This window comes from Drosophila subpulchrella, chromosome X, assembly GCF_014743375.2.
Source record: "Drosophila subpulchrella strain 33 F10 #4 breed RU33 chromosome X, RU_Dsub_v1.1 Primary Assembly, whole genome shotgun sequence".
NCBI lineage: Eukaryota > Metazoa > Arthropoda > Insecta > Diptera > Drosophilidae > Drosophila > Drosophila subpulchrella.
Window position 1 is genome coordinate 19,579,638 of NC_050613.1, and position 25,761 is coordinate 19,605,398.

General features: G+C 43.7%; 1 protein-coding gene across 5 annotated transcripts in view; it reads right to left on the reverse strand.

Moving 5' to 3' along the window:
• LOC119557217 (mucin-2) overlaps positions 1–25,761 on the reverse strand; it is a 115,597-nt gene that overhangs the window by 71,468 nt on the left and 18,368 nt on the right. For 4 of the 5 annotated variants that reach the window (XR_005220055.1, XR_005220056.1, XM_037869883.1 and 1 more), the window contains exon 3: positions 2,359–2,443. The exons of the other annotated variant lie outside the window; for it this stretch is intronic. The gene's annotated coding sequence lies outside the window, so the exon portion shown is untranslated. The remainder of the gene's footprint in view (positions 1–2,358; positions 2,444–25,761) is intronic. 5 annotated transcript variants of the gene reach the window in all.

Below are 25,761 nucleotides of genomic sequence, written 5' to 3' on the forward strand. Positions count from 1 at the left end.
TGTTCCACGACGGCAATCCCATCAAAGCAACGCCTCTCGAGTGGCCCATCTCCACTGCACCACATTTCCTGGAGCTGCAAAGTTTCCCAACTATATGGGCTGGTGGGGAAATGCCAACGCTCACATTATCAAAGGCGTACTGGATCTCCAGCCCCCCCCTCCCCCAAAAACGACCATCTCTATCGCTCTACCCTCAACTCAACTCGGCTTTCTTAGCGCCGGAAAATCTGCGGAATTTATAAAATTTTCATAGTTACAACTTTCTTTATGCAGAGTTCGGGGGATGCAGAGGAGGAGGATGGTTAGGAGCAGGGACTGGCATCAAGTTAATGTGCAGTCAAGCCAAGCACCCCATCTTCTTCTATTTTGCAGTTTAGTTTCAAATACATACTCCGCCCCATGCCGCCCCTTTTTGTTTTTCATTTTTATTTTTCTTTTTTTTTCGGCTAGCAATACTTTGTGCCTGCTCTTTTCTATGCAGTAAACTTTTCATTATTATTATTATTTTTGGTTGCCGTCGCTCTCTATTTTTTGTGCCTGTGTATATTTTTTGGGGGGCGCCTCTCATTACGTTGTTGTTGTTAAGTGGGCGAGGGGGAGGGGGAGGGGGGGGAGGAAAAGAGCGCAACAAGCCCCCCTTTCGACGCCCCTTTTTTCGAACCTCTAGCAACCCAACCCAACTCTCGCAAAAACCCCAATCTCCGCGTTCTGAAGACAAACAGACGCAAACTTTTGCAGCAGTGAGGGGGCTCTAGGGGGATTTTTAGGGTGGGGGGGTTGGTGCGCTTTCTAGGGGTTCTTAGGGGCACAAAGGGGGTGCAAGGGCAAGGACAGGGCCAGACGAAAGAGCGCAGGAACGAAAAGGAAAACCCGAAAAAAGAAAATGTTCGCGTGAGAAATGTTAAAAAATATTTTTATAGCTCCGCGAACGTTAGAATAGTGTTTGGAAGGGATGGTAAGACGGTGGGATTTCTTCTCTCTCTCTGTGTGTGTGTGTGTGGGGGGGTGCTCCACCACCCAAAACCATCCCAAACCACCCCACCACCCTCTAGGCATCTTCGCTTCTAAATTCTCGTTGTTGTTGTTAGTCAAATGGGGTGTTGATTGAACGGTTGCGCGGCTGTCCTAAAGCCCTACAACAACATCCTACTACTACTACCAACAACCAGCAGCAGCTCCCATTTTATTTTATTTCATTCTTTTCGCCTTGTTTTGCGTTTAGACACAAATTTTACAGCCCGCCCACGCGGGCCAAGGCAAAGGAATGGCGCAAAGGAGCCAAGTTTGCAAAAGTATTACTTGAACATACATATATATATGTACATATATAAAAAAAAGATTGGCAATGTGCGGTAACTGCCAGATGAGTTGTGGGTGGTGGAAAATCCGCCCCCCTTTCAGTGTCTGAGATTTCCGCTAAATGAAAATGATGTATTCGCATGGAATGTCACGACAGAGACTGAAGATGCAAATTGCGATTCAAAGTCGCGAGTTTGAGATACAGAAATCCGATTCAGAGAAGTGAACCGAAACTACATTGCATACCCTTCATAGCAGGATTAAGAGTAACCATATTCCGGAAATCAATTTTACAAACTTAAATTTAAAAAACTAAAATTGTATTCCTCTAATACATGGTATTTTTAGTATAGAAAGATTCAGAACTATAGTTTTTGAAGTTGAAAATGTTTTCATTGTTCTTGAATCAAGTTGAACTGGCGGTATTAATATTGTATATCTCAATTAATAAACTAATAGTCCAGCCAGTAGTGTATACTTATTAAAAAGTTGTTAAATAAACTCTATTTAACTTTTCTCTTCTCACTATTTCGTTCTAGTATTGAGAACATTGATACCAAAATGTACTTACACGGTTTTTAAGAACGAATGTTCTCAATTCAAGAACAATGTACTTGAATAATTCAGGCTTACCCCTGTACCGAAAATTCTTGGAATATGGTATATTACTAATGGAGGATTCGGAATTACAATGTACTTTTCATAACCAGATTATTACAAGCCCTTAAACCGAAAATCAATTACCTAAATAAAAGTCTCTTTAGAATTTTAGTGCATGGGGCAGTAATATATGTACATCTGGCTTATAAGTAGCTGTGGGTCAGGAAGACTGTTGGCCATTCTGCGGGCTTTACTACCTGATTAGACCCCGTCTGCTGACTGAGCTAATACCAATATTTGTCGCTGGCAGCCGATAAGACGGATGACGTGGTATTGGGGTCACCATGAGAGGGATAACCCCGTGGCCTTGGCTCCAGATGCAGGCGCATCATCTCAGTTAGATAAATCGCGAACCAAGGTTGCCTTATCTTATCTGCATAACTAGGGGAATGAGCTTACCTGGTTGAAATACCACAAACTGCACATCTTTTCCCTCCTCCTTCACCATTCGGATCCTCTTAGTTAGAAAAAAACCCGATATTGCCTGCAAGGATAAAGCGAACAAATTGCATTTGTAATAAATTACGGCAAGCCATCCATATTGTCTATGCCAAAGTCAGTTAGGGCCGCAATTGGGTTTTTGTCTAAATACTGAAAACAGAAAAAGGAAATATGAAAAGCTGGGCCACAAAGCAAACCAAGTGAAATGAATTGCATACATGCGAGTTGCCCTCTCTCGTCCTGCAAAACTAAATGCGACTTATAAAAAATAATAAATACATAAATTACTTGGGGGGGAAAAGCGAGCAAAATGCCCCCGGGAAAATTAAGCCAAGCCAACAAAGCGGCACGAATCGCACAGTTTTTTTAGGGGTTTTTGGTTCGATTTGCGAATACCGCGGATGAGCGGCAAATGGGAAAGTGCTGGAAAAGTCGTGAATCACCCGTGGGATTGCAGGGTAGGCAAATGAAATTAAAACAGTGGCAACAACAACCAGTGCAAATTATAGTTAGCATCAGTTTTGGCTGGTGGCCAGAAAACCAGGGGCCACCCCCCCCCCCCCCCACTAAGTTAACCTACCCCCCTTTTTTAAACGTTTGTTTGGCTGCACTGCGGCAGCCGTGTTACACATCGCGTATACGTGATACGTGTTCCCGAAGCGCTTGAAATTTATTCGCTTGTGAGTCGTGCAACTGCCCCATTGCCACTTTAGACCCCCCTCCCCCTGTTTAACCCATTGTTGCCAATGTCATTGTTGTTTTTTTTCACCACTGTTTTGATGCATATTATGCACTTTTTTGCGCTCACAAAGTTAGAAGAAGGCCCAAGTAGCGCGAAAACTCATTTAGTTTTCATCTATTTATGCCCTCACTTTTGAGATGGTTGTATATTAGCTTTTCAAAAAGCTTTGCCTTGGTATTGATTAATTTTTTCAATTAGCATTAAGCCAAATAAATATATATAATATAATGTATATAAATGGATTATGATTACCCAAAATCCTGGGAAGGGTATTACAAACGCCTGCCAATAGAGGAGGAACTCCCGAAATGGGTTTGCTTTTTTGTCTACACCGTATATATGGCGAAATTTAAGCTGTGTTTTTCCATTTTTCGTCAAAATTATTAGTAATTTTTTTCTACTTGGCTGCCTCCACAGGAAAAGGGGGCGTGGCAGGCGGCAGGTCCGTCGGCAGCATTTTAAATATAATTATAATATAATTTGGCGCGGTATTTTTTCGCTTTTCCTTCTCTCTCACCACTCCACACACACACACACACACACACATTCACATAATGTGATCCTTTTGAATAAGTGTGTTTGTGTCTATCTTTTTTTTTTACTTATTCGTGGTATACTATATGTGTGTAGCTTGTGGTGGGCGGAATGGGCGGGGCGGGGTCGCTGCATTGTTAATGTAATTTCGCTTTTTGTTTCTTTACCTTTTTGTTGCTTTTGTATTAAAATAATTATACTTTTTTTCCACTCATGTTCGTTTGCATTTGTAGCTGTATCTGTATCTGTATCTTTGTATTGCTTTGTTATAACGTTTGTATATCTATATGTGTATGTCGGGACATGTGTGTAAATTGTAGAAAGTCAGTTTTGATAGTTTTTTGCTATTGTTTGAAAGCCGCTGCCATTTCTCATTTTGCATTTTAATGTTGTTGAATCTTCCTGCGGCGCATTTGAGCTTGTAATTTCGTGCAAAGTTTAGCAGGTTTATTTTTTTTTTGTATCTGTGGGGTTGCTACTCATGATGGTTCAGATACTGGTGGGCGGTATTAATGCATCTCATCTCGCTTAAACTAAGATAGGGGTTCCAGGGGGGGGGAGGCATAGACCCGCTTTATTGCATTTCCATGTTCAACGCTTCGAGAGCAGCAAAGTTTTTTAATAAAAAATCAAACACATGAGTGGGTATAAAAATATATATGTGTATACTTTGGCCTTAATTGTTATTGACAATCGCATTGAGCCAAGCAGCGGTTGCAGTTATCAATTAAAGTGTATGCTTAGTGGGGCCACAAACTGAACAGTTGAATTTCTTTGTTTTTTTTTGTGGGGAAAACAGTAAGCCCGGGGTCTCAATATCAGACTTGCAACAGGTGCCGTGACCTAGAGAAAGCCGAGCCGAGCCACCCATCTTGGCAGCTCCCAAGGACGTTGCGTGGCCACTGCGAAGGAGTTTGTCGACAAAAAGCAGTGGCGGCGCTGGAGAAGGAGGGGGGTTCAGACACCCTCACACAGACCGACAGACAATGCGAGCACGAACGCGGACACAGAAAGTGAAGGGGGGTTTGGGATGAGGATGAGGATGGGGATGGGGATTCCAGGACCAAGACCAAGACCAAGACCCAACACAGACCAGGCATTGAAATTAAAATCCACACTGTCCGTGCCGACTCTCAAGTGTTTGTCGTTTCCTCGCTCTCGCGGCTGTTGTTTTTTTCCCAAGCTCTTCGCCATGGACTTTTAACTTCCGGCTTCTCCATCACACCTCCTTCCTGGCCACCGCCCACAGCCCACTGCCACCCACTGACACTCCCCAAGCCCAACCCCAAACCCAACCTGTGGCCTTGCCTGGCAACCGAGCCGAGTTGAGCTGGCTCGAGACTTGACTTGACCTTGCAGCAGTGGCAGCTGCCATCTTGGCAGGCAGACTGAGGGGGGGGGGGGGGGGGGGGGGGGGGGGGAGGGGCCAAGAAGAAGAGTCTGTCTACCTGTCTGTCTGACAAACACACGCGTCTCACCTCTCCCTCTGTGCGTTTGTGTGTTTGTGTGTGTGTGAGCAGTGATAATCCGCATAAAATTACAGGAGCAGAGCCAAGGACGAAAGACGAAGGACGTCAGACAAAGGGGGAAGCTGAGGCTGAAGCTGGCCGGGCCCAACACACGCACAAGGCGACGAAAGCGACAACGACAACGACAAAGGCGAAAGTAAGGCCAAGGTCGTTTCACACCCACACACACACACACACACATGGCAATTGACCAAGCAAGTGAAGTCGTCGTCCTCCTCCCTTTGTTGTCCTTGTCCCTGTCGTCCTGGCATGTGACTCACTTTCACTTCGTCCTGCCAAAAAAAAAAAAAGGAAAAAAATGCAGAAGATAAAGGAAAAGGCGAGCAACTTCCACCCCCCACTACCCCCCCTGCACCACCCAATCTACACCCTATAGCTAGCACAAATGAACGTCCTGTCTCTGTGTGTGTGTGTGTGTGTGTCTCTGCCTGCGTGTGTGTGTGTGTGTGTGTGTCACCCAGTCAAGAGCATATGTGATGCCCGAAAAAAACACACTCACACTCGTATCCTTGGCTTCGCCAACTCTCTTTTTCGCTTTCTCCCCCTCCATGTGTGTGTGTGCTCCTTAAGTTTTTATGGCTTGCTGACTACTACTTCCGGTATCCGGCTAAGGGCATGTCCGGGGTCTGGGTTTCCCTGCCCAGGCAATGAATACATTAACACACTCACCCAGACAGTTAGACAGACGGGCAAAGGGGGGTGGACACACCAGACAACGTCTTGTGCCGTGTCCTTGACGTCCGGCATCAAAATACACACATGCCGACCGTCTCCGTTTCCCAGCCACGCCCCCTCAGTTGGCATTGTTGCGCCTGCGGGGGTATGCAACAAGTTGCCCAGCTCAGCTCGACTCAGACCGGGCCCAAATCAACAAATTATCACACATTGCCTGTCGTCTGCCGCCCCCCATCCAGTGGACCTTCGATAATATGGAAATTTTCATCATTTTCTACCCCGAACGGAAAAGCGTCGCCCATTTGGCCACACTATGTTCGTTCTTTCGACACACACACACATGCTAAGGCTGAAGGACAAGTCGGCAGACAATGTTGACAGGCAAACAAAACAGAAAGTAAGTGAAAATAAGGGAAGAGGAAAAAGGAAAGGGGGGGAAGTCGAATTGAAAGCGAGTCCGAATCTGAATTTGAATCTGAGTTCTGAATCAGAATCTGAATCTGAGTCCCAATCTAACCCGACCCGCATGTGTGTGTGGTGTCATATCACCCTTGACCCCTGCCCTTTCGGTTCGAGTGGAAGTGGAAATGGAAATGGAAATGGTAGGGGTGGGACAGGACAAGATAGGACAGGACACCAGACAACCAGACAACCAGACAGCCAAACATCCAGTTAACCAGTCGAGCAGTCATGAGGGATATCACTTACTGGGGCGTCAAGTCAGACGGGTTTTCGCTAGCCAAGTCTCGCCAAGTGTTTCGGCAAAGATTTCCACACATGTACGGGGTTTTGGGGTTGGGCCATGCCCATGCCCATTCCGATTCCGGTTTTGGGCAGGGGTTGCAAGGTCAGGGGTTAGGCGAAGGGTTAGGGGCTCATTTACATGGCCCACTGCTCGTGAGGATTGCGGCGGATGGTTTGATTTGCATTTGGGATATATGTTTTATGAGTGGAGTGGGGATGGGAAAGGGGTCAGGGGTCAGGGGTCAGGCCACAACCCCCGATGGCGGATAATGGGTTATAAAATGCCGATTATTTTGTCGCTTTCGAATCGCTCACTTTTGGGACAAAAACAATGTTTGCTGGTGGGCGGGGCAGGGGTTAACCATGTGAGTGTTGACTTATGGCCGGGGTCAGGGTTCAACAAGGCTCTTTGCCTGCTCTTTGCCCTCCCATATGAGCCCCTGATTAGTGGTGAAAGTAGTCAGTAGAGTAGAGTCAGTGGGAGGGTTGCAAAACGGGGAGGCCAATTAGTTTTACAAGCAAAATGGCGACCGTCCTGCTGGAAGATATCTCTCTTTCTCTACTTCCTTTAAAAGCCCACACTGACCCTGAACCTCTTACGAGATCCTTGAGAACTGCAAGGACTGCTTTGCCTTTGCTGAGGGGTTCACTCCACCCCCTCCCCCTCCCCCTCCTGCCCTTTGCGCTCATGTTAATTAGTAGCGCCTCCGAAAATATTTCTCGCAAATGTTTTCCACATACACACACGCCAGAGGGGTTTGGGGGCAGGCTGGGGGTTTGCTCAGTTTAAAAGAAAAAGTTTTAAATTAATTATTAGAAAAAGCATCAGCTGCGGTGGGGGCAGGAGTTGGGGGGGGGGGGGGGGGGTATTTGGAGCAGAGGATGTGGTGGAGCTGCCACATGAGCTCCGCAAAAGCTTCGTCAGCGTCAGCGGCAGCATGAGGGTTAAGACATACACACACATGCCGGAGAGTGTGTGTGTGGCTGAGTGTGTGGGTGTGTGTGTGCGTCACCTCCCTAGGCAATTTCCGCTGCCAAATTGAAAAATTACGCGAGCGCAAAGTTTCGCTGCTGCTGCCGCTGCTGTTTCTGTCGCTGCTTTGATTTGCTCTCCCTTTCGCGCTGTCAGGGACACAGCCCTTCCACCGCCCCACCGCCCACAACCCCTACACTTCAACCCCCTTCCCAAAAAAAAAAAAGAAAAGCACCACAGTCTCCGCTCACTACTTAAGCGGCGCAGCAAAACATTTTTACATTTTATACGCTCATTACATAATTTCAAAGTACATGTGCGGAATTTTAGAAAGCCGAAAGGAGAAAGGAGAAAGGAGAAGCAGAGCAAGATGAAAACCAACTCGGGCTTGGCTCTTCTTTTTTTTTTCGGTTAGGGTTCGGTTCGGGGCCTTGAGAGCCCAGCACCCCCTGGCACCCCTTTACCATCCTTGAACAAGAGCAACAAAAGAGAAAAGACAGCTATCGAACACACACACACCAAACACACACACACATGTATCCAAACAGCGCACGCAGGAAAAACGAGAAAAACGCTAATGAAAATTAAAATGAAAAATTGCAAACGACGTGTGGCATAAAACCAGAGGGGTAGGGAATTGGGGGTGCCACCCACGCACCCACACACCCACACACATCCACACACTTGCATACATTAGACACAATCATCGCTGTGTGTGTGTGTGTGTACTTTCCTCACGCATTTCTCCATCTCCGCCGCTGACAGCGAGAACAGAAAAAGTAGAAACAAATTTTCCATTTTTACTTGCCTGCCACCCACCCCCTGAAACAGTACCCCCCCTCCCCCTCCCCCTCAGGGAAGTTGTACTTAGCATAGAGGGGATGGGGGAGGGGTTGGGGGTGGAGAAGCGTTTGCCATTAGCATACACTACTCACATTTTATAATACATTTCTACCCCACTCCACCCCCCTTTTTCGCTGTATGTGTGTGTGAGTGAGTGTTGTGTGTTCATTTCATTACACGGTACATAATGGATGTGTATATGTATATATATACATATATATGTATGTATGTGTATGCGGGACTAAACTACCCTTTTGCCTAATTTTTAATCTCGAGCGTTGCCGAGAGCAACGACAAGAGCGACTAATGTCGCCTACTTACGTCTCCTTGGAATGGTCAGTGGGGGGGGTGGGGGATGGTTGGTGTTTGACGTCATCTAAGCTAGTTTGGCCCATGGCCAATCCAACAACAACTTGGCTATTACATCTATATATATATATATGAATATATGTATATAGGAAATTCTTTTTTATCCCTTTTTGCTGTACAATTAAAAATGTAAATCAGCCGCTGTTCTGCCGCAGCTCTGCCGCCACTCAGTCGCTGCCTCAGCCTGCGTCGCCCTTTTTTAATTCTCTCCCCATTCATTTTTTTTTTTTCAACATTTTTCGGCGGCTGCTTTGATGGGTGGGTGATGTTTAGTTGGGTGGTGTTCGTTCCTTCCCCTTTCCCCCCACCCATTTCATGGATGTAAATATTATATTTATTTATTTCGCGGCTGACAAACACACACACACACACACACACACACACACATCTCTAGCCCTAGCTTTTGCAGCAGCACCCGATTAGGAATACTTTGCCACTGCCGCTGCTCCCCTAATCTATTATTAAAAATGTTAACTGAAAGCATTCCTCGTATAAATATAGAAGGAGAGCGAGAGGCACACAAAGCCAGGACCAAGGACTAAGGACTCACGGCACAAAAGGAGGCAAAGGCAAGGGCAAAGGCAGGCAGGGCAGCGAACATTAATACATATTTATTGTTGGTACAAGCAATTTAGCGAAAAGAAATCCAAATTATATCATAACTTTGTGTAGTGCGCCATCTGGGGTTTAGTTGCCTGCCACATTCCCATCCTTAGATCCTGGCTCCCAGCGCCCAGATCCCTTGCTACGCCTACAACAATGCCACACTGAGAGAAATATTCAAGCACATTGTTCTTGAATTGAGAACATTCCGATCTTAAAAACCATGTAAGCACATTTTGAGTTCAATGCTCTGCGATATTAAAACAAAATGATGAGATGAGAAGAGAAAAGCTAAATTAAGTTTATTCAAGAGATCTGTGATACTGACTTGACTAATAGTTTAGTTTGAGAACAAATAAAACTTAAACAAGAGAGAACAGATACCCGTTACTCAAAATTGCTGAAACAAACTTGCGCTGCGCTGGAATCTCTAGAATCTGCATGCTCATTCCTAACTTTTCAAGAACACTTTCAACTTAAAAATGTCGTTCTATTTTCAAGATCATTTTCTTCTCAAATGAGAATGCAGGATTTCTTCTAATGCAGAGCAGCAGCTGAATCTGATACGGAATCTGGAATCTCTAGAATCTGCATGCTCATTCCTAACTTTTCAAGAGCACTTTCAACTTAAAAATGTCGTTCTATTTTCAAGAACATTTTCTTCTCAAATGAGTATGCAGGAATTCTCCCAGTGCAGAGCAGCAGCTGAATCTGATACTGAATCTGGAGAGTGGGGAGTGGGGAGAGGAGCGTGGAGCATAGACACCAGACTCCCGAGGAGCGGGAGGAGAAGCTCTGGAGGAACAGGAGCCGCAGTCAGAGCAATAATTCTATGCCGACGCCATTGTAGCCACGTTAAAGATGTTGCCACACATTTTTGTAGCGTTCGCTCTCGGTTCTCCTTTCGCCTTTCTCCGTTTCTCTGTTTTGTTTTGGCCTTTTCCCCCCCACCCAACCCCCCAAAACAGCGAGTCCTTTTTTTCCTACTCATCGGAGCAAGAGGAGCAGGCATTGTAACAATGAAAACAATTACAACAACAATTGCGAATAAACATGCAAAAAGCAAAGTAGAAGATGAAGTAGCTAAGGAGGAGCTAGTGGGTGGTGGGTGGTGAGGAGTGGGGGTGGTGGTACAGAGGGACAGGACGAAGGACCTTCGCGAATGGAAGAGCGAGCGAGAGCATCCGAATCAGAATGAAATGTTTTCTAATAAATTTTGCTTTATGTGCGCGGCGCGGCGAAGACGAAGGCAAAAGGAGCCTGTTGAGGAGCAGGAGAAAAGGGAATAAATAAAAATAAAGTTTTATATTCATGTACCACACACACACACACACACACACACAGAAACACACACATAGGAAGAAAGAGAGAGAGAATTGCCACCCAATTGCCATTAATATGGCGGCTGCCTAACATCCATCTGTGTGTTAGTGTGTGTGTGTGTTGGTGTGTGTGTGTGAGTGTGTTTGTGTAAGTGTCTCTAATGCCAAGTTGCCGTTTATTTTAACTTTGCCACCAACTTTAGAGGCAACCCACAGTAGTCCCAGTTGGCTCTGTACCCCCAACCCCCCTAACCCCCCACCCCCACAAACCTGCACCCCTGCAACCAGCACCCCCACCCCCACCCCCTTGATCAACTAAGCCGAACAAACTTTTTCTGCCATTTTGTTGCTTCTCTTTTACTATTTCAGCCACATTTTTACACTTTTTTCGTATATTTTTTTTTCTCATTGAGTTTCTCTTATTCCCCTGAAATTTTTCTCTTTTTTGGGTTTCTGTTTTGTTTCACCCCCCCTCTCTTACCTTTTTTTTGTTAATTTTTTAACGCATTTTGCGTGGGCCGCGTTTACTTAGTTAGTACGAGAGAAAGAGATGAAGAATGAGTGAGCGAGGGAGTGGTAAAGTCGCGGATTGCGACAGCTCCAAAATGCCGCGACAAAGGTAAAAGGATTTTTGTGTAAGTTAGACGCGGGGATGATGAGCGGAAAAAATAAAAAACGAAATAAATTAAATGGTTGTGTCAACATCAACAGACACTGCGCAACTTCCTATGTGTGTGTATGTATGTGTTGTAAGCATTGGCACGGGGATTACCAAGTCTGAGATCATCGATCGTTGGGACTCAAAAAGGTTGATCTACCCGGGGAAATTCAACTTTCTTCTGCCCCTAAGAACGTTTAAATACAAATATATTTATTTTATAGTAGTTTGTGGGCTATATCGACTCGGCTAGTGATCCAGATCAAGAATATATATACTTTATGGGGTTGGAACCGCTTTCTTCTACAGAAGAGTGAGAAATATTCAAGTACATTTTTCTTGATTTGAGAACATTCGTTCTTAAAAATCGTGTAAGTACATTTTGGTATCAATAATCTCAATATTTGATCGAAATGGTGGGAAGAGAAAACTTAAGTTAAGTTTATAGTTTAGTTGTTGATATATACAATGTAAATACCGGCAATTCATCGTCATTTGAGTACAATAAAAACATTTTCATCTTTAAAAATGTCGTTATATTTTTAAGAACATTATGAACTCGAATAAGAACGTTATAATTCTCACTGTGTACCTGTTACATTTTTTCCGACGAATCTAGTATACCCTTTTACTGTACGAATAACGGGTATAAAATTGAAATAATATATTTATTAAATAAAATCATAACAATCTCAAATGTCACAAAATCGAGAATACTTTTTAAAAATCCAAAAATACCCAACAAAAGGAGGGGCTTAAAATGTAAACAATAATTAAAATAAAAATTGTAATCCAATATCATTGTCTGATGTAATACATCCTTTACGAAAACCCTTAAAATAATTCATGACGTGGATAAATTAAAAAAAAAACAAAAAACGGGGTTGGGAGCATGCGCGGATCCACGGGGTGGGGGGGGATATAGGGGATAGATCCCCCCTTGGGTTAAAAAATTTATGTAATATGTATTTCATTCCTATTTTATTTTATTTCTACTCAACAAATTTTTTATATCCCCCACAACCAAATTCTGGAACCGCCACTGGTTGAGAGACACTATATGCTATAATGTTTAGTGGAGGTCCCGGTCCCGATGGCTATTAACATTTACGCGCGCATAATGCAAAAGGCCCAATTCGGATTTCTCAGGGGGGTGGGATATATTCCATATATGAGGAATGGGGCTGGCTAGTTTCAGCGATGCGTGCAGATACCATGAGATGATCCCGAGGGCCATAAACCGAATAGAACTGCCGAATCTTTTACTATCGGTGGCATTCTCATTCTTTATGCGCGCATTAATAATTTCGTATTGGCCGCAATAAAAAGCACCAAAGGAAGGGGCGGAAGGAACGGATTCTGGATTCTCGATTCTGGATTCTGAATTCTGGGTTCAAGATTGTGGACCACAAAGCGAAATAACAAAAATCAAAGCATGCTCAGGTCATTAAAGTTAACGCTGGACCGGGCATGGTTATGATGGGTATGGGTTTTGGGCGGAACAGGGGAAGGTTTGCAGCAGCAGAAGGGGGAGGAGTAGGGGATAGTCACTACTCACCGCTCACTGCCAATACAATTGAATCCCCCTTCCCGTCACCGTCACCGTCCTCGTCCTGGCTCTCCGCCTCTCTGTCTGTGTGTATGTACCGCCACTTCCTCCTAATCAACCCTTTATGAACCCCTAAAAAAGGCAAAAAGGAAAAATGCCAAGAGAACAACAGAAACTACAGGGGCAAGTACAATAAAATGTAAAATTAGAAACGACGGCTTTTCTTCGGGGCAGTTTTCCATATCGACATATCCGTCAGTTTCAGCTTCCGAATTAGATGGATATATACCTTGTATCTCAAAGATACTACACTGTTTGATCGAATGGTGATCGATTGCTAAAATGCCGAGCACAGGCGGCTTAACTAGTCTTTCCGCCCTCCAAATTTTCGCTTCATAAGCCACCGAAAAAAAAAAACTTACAGCGGATTTCAAAGGCGCGCGGGGGGGGGAAAGGTAAGCGGGCAGGGGGCAGGGGGCCAGCATCCACCAGCCAGCATCATTAAGGGTAGTTTCGAGCATCGTAAAAAATATAGAGAAATAAAATTGAAAAAAGCAGCAACAACAACAATAACAAGGTCGGAAGACGAAGTCGAAGTTGGCGGCAGCAGCCGAGGCAGCGGCGGCGACTGAGGCAGCGACTGAAGCAGCGACGCCAACGACGCACAACTACAAACACAAAGAAGTGTGGCAAGGAAGGGGGCAGGGGCAGGGGCGGGGGCGGGGGAGCGGTAAGCGGGGGGGGTGAGGGAAAAGAGCGCAGAAACAAAAAGCGAAATAAATAAAAAGTATCGATATAGAAAATTTTTGAAGAAAACTGCGCTGCGGCGCAGCTGCTATCCTTGAATGAGTTCGCGAATGGGCTTGGGGGGTGGGGGTGGTGGGGGGTTTGGGGTTGGGTTGGATGGAACTACAATTTTAGAGGGCTCTACCCCAAGCACAATCACACCCACACCCCAATCTTTTTTGGCTTGGCAAAGCTAGGGAAATGCGAAGGCCAAATCAATGAGCGGCATTCCGAGACAGCGACTAGGGGGGTAATAGTAGGGTGTACCAGTAGGGTGTAGTAGTAGGTTGTATTAATAGGATGTACTAGTAGGGTGTACCAGTAGGGTGTAGTAGTAGGTTGTATTAATAGGATGTACTAGTAGGGTGTAATAGTAGGGTATACGAGTAGGGTGTTGCTATAGGGTGTACCAGTGGGGTGTAGTAGTAGGTTGTATTAATAGGATGTAGCAGTAGGGTGTAATAGTAGGGTGTAGGGAAGTTCTAGGGGAGCAGGAGCCCTTTTAATTCTACCGCCTTACAATGAAACTTTAGCCCAAGTCCCCCCATCCCCGGGTCGTTCTATAGTTTCCATGGATATATCTGGGTCAGACACCATCGAATCGTTAACCCCCCCTCCCCTTTGCCCCTCTTCCAAAATTAAAGAAATATGTTCCATTTCATTTGAATGGGGGGTCGTGGGCAATGTTGCCGAAAACAGTAGCTACCCCTTGCCAATCCAACCCCCTCGCAGCCTCATCCACTGACTGGGATTCCTTATTCCACTGCTCCATCGTCGTCGTCGTCGTCGTCATCGTTCGTGAGCGTCTTTCACCCCCTTACCGCTCTACACCTTGCCACCTTTCTCCAGCAGCAGCCATTAAGTTTTCTCGCTGTAATAAAAAATTTTTCTCTTTTTCGGCGCTCATCGGTGTGTGCGTTCTGTTTGTGTATCTGTGTATGTGTAGATACTAAATTTTCTAGTTCGTTTTATTTCCTTTTTGCCTTTGCCTCAGCATTAGTGTTTATTTATTTTTTCTGCTCTCTCCCTCATTCTTTCTTGCGTACTTTTCTTTTTTTTTTTTTTTTTTTTTTGAAAAGAAGATTTATGTAAAATGCGGCTGGAGGTGGGGGGTGGTTAAGGGAGCGGAAGAGGTGGGTGGGCAGCGCCGCCAGCGTCGGCAGCAAAATAGTCGCAGATGCTGTTGCTGTAAGTTTCACGCAGCTAAAAAAGCAAACTGCCGAAACCCATCCATCCAACCATCCAACCATCCACCCACCCACCGCCCCCTTCTGCTGCCTACCTCAACTTGTGGCTGGGTCTGCGCCCCCTCACCCCTGCCCCCCTTTTGCCCGCCCATGGCCCGTCGTCCTTCGTCCTTTTGCTGGAAGGACTTTTCTTTGACGCGGCTTTGGTCGCGACTGGCACACGGCAGGGGGGTGGTTCGGTGGTTGGGTGGTTGGCTTTCGGCGGTGCTGCTGTGGTGGTGGGCAAAAGTTTCGGCAAGTTTAATGTTTAGATTTCTAAGACGCCATCGGATTTTCAACTATAAAATATTCTTTTCATTTTTCCACAACAGCCACCCCACCACCCACACCACCCCCAACCGCCAGAGCCATTAAAAGCAAACGCTGAATTATAGTACTCCCTAAATACATACACACATACACGCACAGCATGGCACACAGAGTACACCGAAAAAAATAGTCATAGGAAAGCGGCAATAAGAGTAGTATTAAATCAATACCTTTTAAAGAATTAAATTTAAATTAATTGGTTTAAAAATTAAAAATAACACCACAAATCCAAATTCTAGACGTTTAAATATAGGATTGAAGCTGTTAGTACACAGAGAAAATTATTCAAGTACATTGTTCTTGAATTGAGAACATTCGTTCCTAAAAACAGTGTATGTACATTTTTGTGTCAATGTTCTCAATACTAGAACGAAATGTATAAGAAGAGAAAAGTCAAATTGAGTTTCTTATAAACTTTCTAATAAATATACACTACTGACTGGACTAATAGATTATCTGTTGAGATATACAATCTACATAACGCCAATTTAACTTGAATCAACTTCAAAAATGTCGTTCTATTTTTAAGAACATTTTCAACTCAGATGAGAACGTCAGAATATTCTCCGTGTATAGACTTTATATTATTTAGTCTTAAACATATACTTTAATTTTAATACTATCTATCTATAATATCTTAACTCTCTGGTTTTTTTTTATTTGGGTGTAGGTTGAAAGTGGGTGGGGATGGGCTGCTTGTTGCGGTACTTAGATGTTAGTTGCTAGTTCGTCCTTCGCAGCTGGCTCCCCGTTTTTGGGGAAGTACCGTGGTCACAGCACAGCACCAATTCCATTAAGAAAACTGAAAACTGAAAACTGAGAAACTGAAAACCCAAGGCTGTGGGTTCATTGTGCGCAAGATGCAGTTATTGATAGAAGAATGTCTGGTGGTCTGTGCAAACTGCCACGAAAAACAGATCTCGAACAATTGGCATTGAGGCGAAGCGGAGCACATTCAATATTTGCACATGCCACACACTCGAAACGAGCGACACTTGTGTGTGACTTCTACCGCTGCCTTAACTACCCCCAAACCCACTCCTAATCCGCCCACCTAAAGGGGAAAAAAACAAAATATAAAATATAAACTTTAACAAACAAAGCGCGAGTCCGCACAATCGGTCATGTTGAAGCAGCTGTTGGGGCAATTTTGCAAGCGCAACTCCAATGACAATGATCCCCGAATTAGCTGGGCAATTGACCTTAGACCACTGTGCACTGTGGCATTGGTCGAAGGCCACGTGCCTGGGGATGCCTGGGATATCAGGAGGTGGGTTTTCGGGGATTGTGGATTGGGGATTGGGGGTGGAGGTTGAGCGGGAAAATCTAACAAAATCGAAGCAAACGGAAAACCAAAGTTTTACTTAGCCCCCGCAATTGCCACGCACTTTGTTGCTGCTTTTCTGCTCGAAAGGATTTTAGAATTTGCCGCATTTTGTCTCTCAACTATGTGCAATAATATAAAGGAAAGGAAAACCCAACCCCAACTAAATGGAAAATGAAGGGCAATCAGCGGTGGTAGAAGAAACACCCGAAATGGCATAGAAGTCGCATAGAAAAGGAAGTGGCTGGCGAACGAAAATGCCGCAAAACGTGCCTCTAAGTTATTTTTCATTTGCCACGCTCAGCGCCAGATGACCCTCCACCCCAAACCCCCCAACCACCCAACCCCCCAAGACCACCCCCCCCACCTAAGAACCTAAGAGAGTAGTAGTTAGGCCAAAGTAACAGCGGATGAAGGCAGCGGGCGGAAAAGCGAAGGGCAGCCCATTTTAAGATTTATGTCGGTGATTATTTCTAAGTTTTTGTGCGCTCAACGATGGCCATCGCAGCGCCCTCGTCCTCGTCCTCTATCCTCTATAAAAAGAAGGAAAACACTGAAAAGAAAAATAATAAAAGCAGGGGGGGGGGGGTTGGTCTGGGGACGAGAAGAAAGCAGCAGGTAACTAAAGGAGCCGAAGAAGCCCTAATGCTAGACGAGGTCCTGGCCAGATAATTCCAACGCCTTGCCTGGCAAATGGACAAAAACCAGTGGCGTGCGGGTACGACGGGGGGGTGGACATAAAGGGAAAATCACAACTTTTAGAAAATGTTAGTTTTGTGAATAGTCTTGTACGCGCTTGCTTTCACCATTTGGTCCTTTTGCAGGGGGTTCAAAGTTGTAAGTAGAACTGAAGAGGAGGAAGGTTTGTATACAGTACCTATAAAGCTACGAAGGTGATTCATCTCAGATCTTGGGTTGCGTACAAAGCACGCTTCACAGATACTCACGGTTGATAGTTCACATCCCAATGTTCTCCTTCTAGACCTCCCCCCTTCGCCATGGCAAATCTCTCCCCCTCGCTGAAGGCATAAAAAATCTAATCTAATCTATCTAATGTGCCACCCGCCGCCTACGCACTCCTGTTGTTGTTTCCGCTTTTTTCTAAGCACAATACTATTTTCTTATTTTCGTTTTCCGTTGTTGTTGCTACATTTAAAATGTTTTATTTGGCCATTTGTATGTTTTATGGCATTCCTTGTTACCAACGGCCTCCCAGTGTTACCCAATCCCCACCTCCGGTTTGGCAGGATACACTTTCTCCTTGGTACATGTCCTGCGACAGGTGGTGCAGGTATTCAACGGGGGATCAAGTACTTTAACTTCTTTAAAATGCTATATAGCACTAGTTTCATTTTAATAGAAATCGTTGTGCATTGATTCATTGTTTCGAGTGGATAACTTCATATATATAGATCACAGTATAAGAACTTAACTGTTTGAAAGTATTGAACTAGTCTAGTGATAACTTGACTATTGCTTGAAATTTTGTTGATTCAGCAAGTAGGTTTTTCAAGTTTATAATAGTTTTTAATGGTGGAGAATTGATGGTTCGGTGTTTAAGATGATTTTTTCTGGACCTTTTCCTTTGTTGCGCTTTACTTTATTTAATTTATGGCCCGCACACGGAGTAGGCAGGCAACATAAATAAATAATTGAAGCTTTATAAATCTAAAACAGTCACCAGTAGTTGATAATTTTCCCTCCCCATTATTCTATGTATGCTCTATGGTTACATGCTTATCGGCGAAACTAAACACAGTAGCGGGCCAGGACTTTAAATCCAGGGGGTTCCCCAATCCCCAGAGCGCCCGTAGATTTTTACACAACTTTTTTTTCTACATCCACTGCTTTCCTGCTTCTGCTACTACTACTTGTTTTCCAGCTCCCTGTCAAGTTTACTTTCATTTTTAGTCTGCGTATGCTCATTCATTCCAGCACAAGGGCATGGGGTTCAGAAAAATGGGACTAAGAATAGGGTTTGAGGGGACAGACCCCCCCCCTCACGAGACTCAACTTAAATGCGACCACTAAAAAAGAGCAGACAGCAAAAGCTGGAAAAAAGCACGCACACACGCACATGAGAAAGCTGCTGCTGCAAAAAAAACGATACGATACGATATTAAAAGTAATAATAAGTGCCTTCGAGGAGGGTGAGGTTGGACCACCCGCACTTAGATATTGAAATGAGTATGTTTTTAAATATAAAAGGATGCCCTTCGCCACACTCACACACACACACACACACACAGGCACATACACACATATCCACCTAATATCCACTTACAACAACAGCAACTAATACAGAAGCAGCCGCACAGCCAATGCAAAAGAAATATATCAAGCAACCCTCGTGTGCTTTTTATTTTCAAAGTTACTGAAATTCTCGCTGCCTCTCGTTCTCGCTTCCCCACTCCTTTCGCCCCGTCTCTGTCACTCTCCTTTCGTTTTCATTTCACCGTGCTTTTTTTAAAGGCCGCTCGGTACTTAGTTGTGGGTCTGAGATGTGGAACTGGATCTGAATCTGGATCTGGATATGGGTGAGGGACGCGGGACGCGGTGGGTGTCTCATCTATTCAGCTCTTGGGAAGAAACTCTCTAAACACCGCACATGACAAAGGCCGCGGGGTGGAGAAAGGAGACGGGAGAAAGGCATGCGACCCCGCCACTTATCATATGGCAAGTGCACCGAGAGAATATTTCAGGGCAGACATTTCGAATTTAAACTAAGGTTTAAGGCCTAGAAGACGTATGGAAATTCAGAGTTCAAGACCTAAGGATAAAAAAAAGAAAACATATTTTTGTAATTTTTTTTTACAGCTTCGAGTTCAAAACCTATCGATAAAAATAAGAGAAAACATTTTTTTCTTTTTGGAGCTCGGTTCTCTAGCTACTTTAGAAAAATTGTAAAAAAAAAAAATGGTTATCTCTTTTTTCTTTATAAATTTTTTTTGTTATATTAAAAAAGCACGGCTTGTTTATTTTTTTGATTAATAATATAGTTTTTCGACATTTCAAATTTAATCTAAGGTTTAAGGCCTATGGAAATTAAGAGTTCAAAGCCTAAGGAAAAAATAGAAAACATATTTTTGTATTTTTTTTACAGCTTCGAGTTCAAAACCTACGGTTAAAAAAAGATAAAACATTTTTTTTTCTTTTTGGAGCTCGGTTCTCTAAGTACTTTAGAACAATTGTAAAAAAAAAATGTTAATCTATTTGATTTTAGATTGTTGGTTACATTAAACAAACACGGTTCGTTTTTTTGTTTAATAATATAGTTTACCAATTTTTTAAATGTACCTTTTTAAAAAAATTCTAGACACATACCGTCTAAAAAAATTAACTTTTCTCCATCACTAATTCCGCTTATCCCGCCTGCACTTGTAAACCCTTGCCATGCGTTTACCTTTACCTCTGCCAGAGTCTCTGCCCGCGTCGCCCACACACACACACACACACACACACACACACATGAACACATACCAGCAGGGTGAACAAGACGAAATTGTTTAACTACGAACACGTAGTTAAAAACGAAAAATCGGAACCCGCAAACGAAGATGAAGGCGGCGAAGGAGGAGGCAGGGGGAAGGGAGAGGGGGGAGGGGGGAGGGGCTGCTAACTAGCGACTGCAACGGCTGCGACGTCGACGTCAAAAATTGAAAAAATAAAATATAATACACAACTACAGCGACATCGGTCCTTACACACACACACACACAGGCACACATGCAGGGGGTGGTTTGCCTTGAAAAAAGAATTTCGCGCAGTAAAATCTAAAGCGAAATTGCCGCGGAAAGGCAAGGGGGGGTGATGGTGGTGGAGGGGGGTAAGGGGTTTTCAAACGAAGTGAAAAGTAAAGAAAGAAATGGTGAAATAAAAACCTTGTTTCCGCGCAAGTTACAAGAGTACTCCCCCGCAGACTTTCCCCTTTACATTCGCCTAAAAAGCTAAGCTCACACAAACACACACACACACAGAAAGAGAGAGACCTGCACAGACTCACACACACAAACACACACACAGACTCACCTTGCCGAGCAGAAGAAGTTCAGATATTTGCTAGCAATAAAAGTAGTAATCAGCTGGAGGGGCAGGGGGGGCAGCAGGGGCGTAGGGCAGCAGGGGGGTCTCCGAAAAGCTCCGACGGCGCTGCCGAGTTAGAAAGAGATGAGCATTAGAAGGCAGGGGCGCGGAGTTAGAGAGGGGGGGGGGGCACAATAAATGCGCCGCGTAACGAGAACTTTTCATTTTATGTAATTTGAGTTCGCTTTTTTCCGGCTCTGCTTTGTGTATCCCCCCTACCCCCTTTGAGCTTCACCCGCACTTTCTTTTTTCCATCGTGCTTTGCTCACTTTTCTATAACATTCGAATTTTTAAGTGAGTCTGCTTCTGTCGCAGTCGCTGCTAAGCCCCCCTTCACTTCCTTTTTTTTTCCTCAACAGCGAGATACTCCATGAAGTTTGATTACTTGGGGGGATATACTTCATTAAAATCTTGCAGATTTCCATACTTAATATTGTAATTGCTAGAAATCTAAATTAATCAAATCGTAGATTATACTCAAATCCATTGAAATCACTACGGATTTGTAATTCTTTATAAAGGAGTTTAAAAGTATTCTAAAATATATTTTGTGCCTATAAATTGGTTTGTAAATACGCGTCTTTAAGTGCATACTTTTAGACACCTATTCAAATGATAGATACATAGAGAAAATTCTGACGTTTCCATCTGAGTTAAAAATGTTCTTAAAAATAGAACGACATTTTTGAAGTTGAAAATATTTTTATTATGCTCGAATCAAGTTGAATTGGCGGTTTTTATATTGTATACCTCAACAAATAGACTATTAGACCAGTCAGTAGTGTATACTTATCAAAAAGTTGATAAAAAACTCAATTAAACTTTTCTCTTCTCACCATTTCGTTATAATATTGAGAACATTGATACCAAAATGTACTTACACGGTTTTTAAGAACGAATGTTCTTAATTCAAGAACAATGTACTTGAATTATTCTCTCTGTGTACTTATCTGCTGATGCATCGTTTGACATCTGGTCTGAAACATTATTTTTTAAATACTTAGCATTTATCATGTGCCTCTAATTCGATCGATTGGCGTTCGAGGGTATCCCTTGCTTCGACCCCTAGCCTTGATTAAATTCTAGGAGATTTCCCTACTTAATATTGTAATTACTAGAAATCTAAATTAACTAAATCTTAGATTGCTCTCAAATCCTTTGAAATCTATGGATTTGTACTTCGTTATAAAGGGGCCTTCCAGGGTATCCCCAGCTTCGACCACTGGCCTTGTCGATACCATTTGTTCCCAAGAAAGACAGTTGCGAGTCGCGACACTTTGCTGCGACTCCGAATGCGGCACTTTCTGTGTGTTCATATTACGAAAGCGACATTAATTTTTTAGAATTGCGCGTATGTGTTCAAGGATTGTGTTTGTCCTTAGTCGCTCCACGCGTATCTTTTAGACGTGTTTTTTGTTTGTTTTTTTTTTTGGGGTTGGTGGATTAAGGGGGATGCCACTCTGCGCGCTGGGCTTTGTAATGGGTAGTAAACGCGCATGTTTGTGGATGTAGTTGTATTATTTTTTACGAGCGCGATATGTTGTGCAAAATAGCGGGCGAAGCAGCCGAAACAACCCCCTGCCCCCCCCCATTACCTTGAATTTTTTCCCTGTTCTCTCTCTCCATTCTACATACTACATCAGTTAAAATATATTATTATGCCTTGCTCTTGCTCCATGGCAAACAAGGAGCAACAAAAAAAGTAAAGCGAAATTACCAGGTGGCGGGGCACAGGACTTCCAGGATGTCACTCCATTCCCCCTTATTTGGGTCGTCCGTCTGTCGCGATGCACTAAATAAAATGTATTTATAAAAATTTTGCATCCACTTATTATTAACTTTTTTTTTCTGCTGTGAACACTTTGTTCGCTTGATTTCCACTCGCTCAAAAAATGGTTGGGGAAATGGTGCAGAGAGTTTATTATTGGATAAAAGGGGGTAGACTAGGCTATGGCTGAAAAGTTAACCCTAATTCAGATTACAGATACCTAATAACACGGCGCTATCAACTAGAATCGGCACATGCGAGTGTTTGGGCCATACCAACCATGGCAATAACCCCATGGATTCCATACTGCCTGGGACAAAGTCCTGGACATCATACTGCCCCTCTCACCACGCCTGAAATTATTTTATGTGACAATTAAAATGCATTTTTGTGAAAAATGAAAGCCCCATGAATAATGGCAAAAAATATTTGGCGTCACTGGCTTTTTCTACATAATGCCCGACTTTTTTTACCGCAACATTTCTGCACATATAAGGGGGTTCAGTTCGGTCCGGCAATATTTATATTTGCCTATGTAATGATTTTTTATTAAAAATAGAAGAGAATCGTACAAAAAAAAAAAGAAGAAAAAAAATGAATGGCGAAAATCGCAAATCCCCTCGACTCACAACCACCACCCGACCATTGCGAAATTTATCGATGAAGCGTTCGAAAAAAAGGCCGCCAAATGAAATGTTAATTTTATTTTGATGTAATATTTAACAGCGACGCGTCGCCATCCAGCCTCCGAGCCTCCAATCTCCCGGCAAAGGACCTCCACGGACACAGACACATATGGCGGCGGGTATATCTGCTGGCAGCTGACATTGCTAACAAACAATGCAAATCACTGCCAGCCCCCCATGACTTCCACTTTCCCCACCACCAACCATCTTTCTGCCCCGATTTGGTTTCGGTTTCGGCCGTGTCCATGCGTCAGTATGAATGCCATCCTGTCAAATCATCATAACAACAGAGGAGCGAAAAAAGAACGTTGTACTGCGAATAGAAAGAGCATGACTTGCCATTCACATACATTTTATCGTCTATGTATAACCAAAGATCGACAGGGTGAATCATATTTTCTTCAAGCTTGTCAAATATGATTATAGCTTATGATATTTAGAAAGTGGGAGCTGAAGTTTACATGCCCTTGAAGTTATCACATATATGATAAGAAATACTCTATGATATAGTTGTTTGATTTTGATTAAACTAAAAGACTTCTGGACTCTTACATTTTGAGTAACTGACTGAACTTATATAAAAAAATCATGGTATCCTATAGCACTTTTTTAAGGAAAAGCACCATTTTTTCTTAGGATTGCTATGAATATAAAAGTTAACCCATTTAGTTAATCGAAATATAAGCAAATGTTATAAAGGCATACGAATTTTTATTAGAAAAAGTAAAAGTCTATTATAATATATTATAGTTTTCATAAGAAAAGGAAGATCTAAGATCTTATTTTGTCTAAGTTAAAGCTCGTTTGAAACTTTAATAAAAGTTTGGGATATTTTTAGGGTTTGGATCGTAAGATATAAGATATTTAAGACGGCTAGACCAAAACATTGTTGATATATGTACCTCTCGCTGTTTTGAATTTGGCTTGGCAAACACATGTTGCGACTTCCACTTCCATTTGGAGATCAGATCAGCAAAGTAGACCTTAAAAATAAGTAAACCCCCCCCCCCCCCTTGCAGCCCAAAATCAGATAGGACTCAATGTAGTGGCGAAAATCAGTTTGGGAGTATTGGAGTACCAAAGGTCCCCCCTTTTTTGGTTCTTGGTTATGCCAAGCCGAGCACTAAGACTGCGCACAACAGCTCCAAATGAACGAATGAGCAGGCTAGAAAGACCAACACACGCTCACACGCACCGCAAAAGCACATATACATATTCATGTATGCAAAAAAGAAAGTAAAAAGTGTGCGCGGGCCCCAAACGACATGCTAAAAATTTGTATAGAAAATTAGTTAAAAAATTACTCCGCAGACACGCGCACGCATGAAATAAACAGGGGTTTAGTGGGGGGGGGTATGAATGGGGGGGGGTTACTTTACATATGCACACACACACAATCTCACACACTCACACACACACACAGACAAAGACGGAGAGAGCAAGTTGCTCCACCAGTTAGGCACAGTTGGTATTAGTGGGCGGTGTTAGAAGTGCGCGCATCCCCCCTTTGCCACCCCCCCCCACTTCCTTTCCCCCTTCTCATCTATGCTTCTTTACCGCACACACCCACACACTCACCTACACCCCCAACCACACACACACACTCACATGGGCCATGTACAATTTTAATGTTTAGAGTCGCGCGCGCTTAAAGTTTGTCATAAAGCACCCCATTAAAAAAGGGCGAACAGCGAACCTAATGGAAGGGGGGGGGGGGGCAGGGTTTTTTTTAAGGGGGGCTTAGGCAGAAGGTATGGTAGGTGGCAGAGGCAGAGGCAGTGAAAGTGGGTGGCAAAGCCAAGCCAGAGGGAAAGACAGAGAGCTCCATCAAATTAAATACAAATGCGAATTAGAAAAACTTTTTTCCCATTTTTTTTTTCTTCTGCTTTTTTTTTTTGGTTTTGTTTTTGGGCTGGCTTTGTGTACATATGAAAAATTAAATTGGCTGCTGCCGGCTTCGACGTCGTCGTCGTTCGCTGCTCAGAAATGCAGCCTCCGACGACGACCGTCGACTGTCACTAACAGACTAGCGCGAATGCTAAAGAGCCAAGAAGGTAGGCGGTTGGGGGTTCGAGACCAGGGGATGGGGCACGCACATGCCAGCAGAAAAGCAAAAAAGTTTTGCCAAAAAAGAAAGTGCTCGAGGGGGATGTAGTTGGTATGGGTAGAGGGACAGGGATAGGGATAGGGGTAGGGATACGGTTAGGGGTAAAGGAGTGGCACAAGTTAAAACAAACAGCCGAGTCAAAGCAAGCACGACCATAGAAAAGGAAGTAGACCCAGTCGAAGCCAGGATGATGGGCCTCAAGCTGAAACCAAGTAGTCGAACTCACAATACACTCTCTTTACGGAGAGATCCCAAGTGATATGTGCCCAAATAATAAAATGAAAAGGGGGTATTTTTATACCCGTTACTCGTAGAGTAAAAGGGTATACTAGATTCGTCGGAAAGTATGTAACAGGCAGAAGGAAGCGTTTCCGACCCCATAAAGTATATATATTCTTGATCAGGATCACTAGCCGAGTCGATCTAGCCATGTCCGTCTGTCCGTCTGTCCGTCTGTCCGTCTGTCCGTCTGTCCGTCTGTCCGTCTGTCCGTCTGTCCGTCTGTCTGTC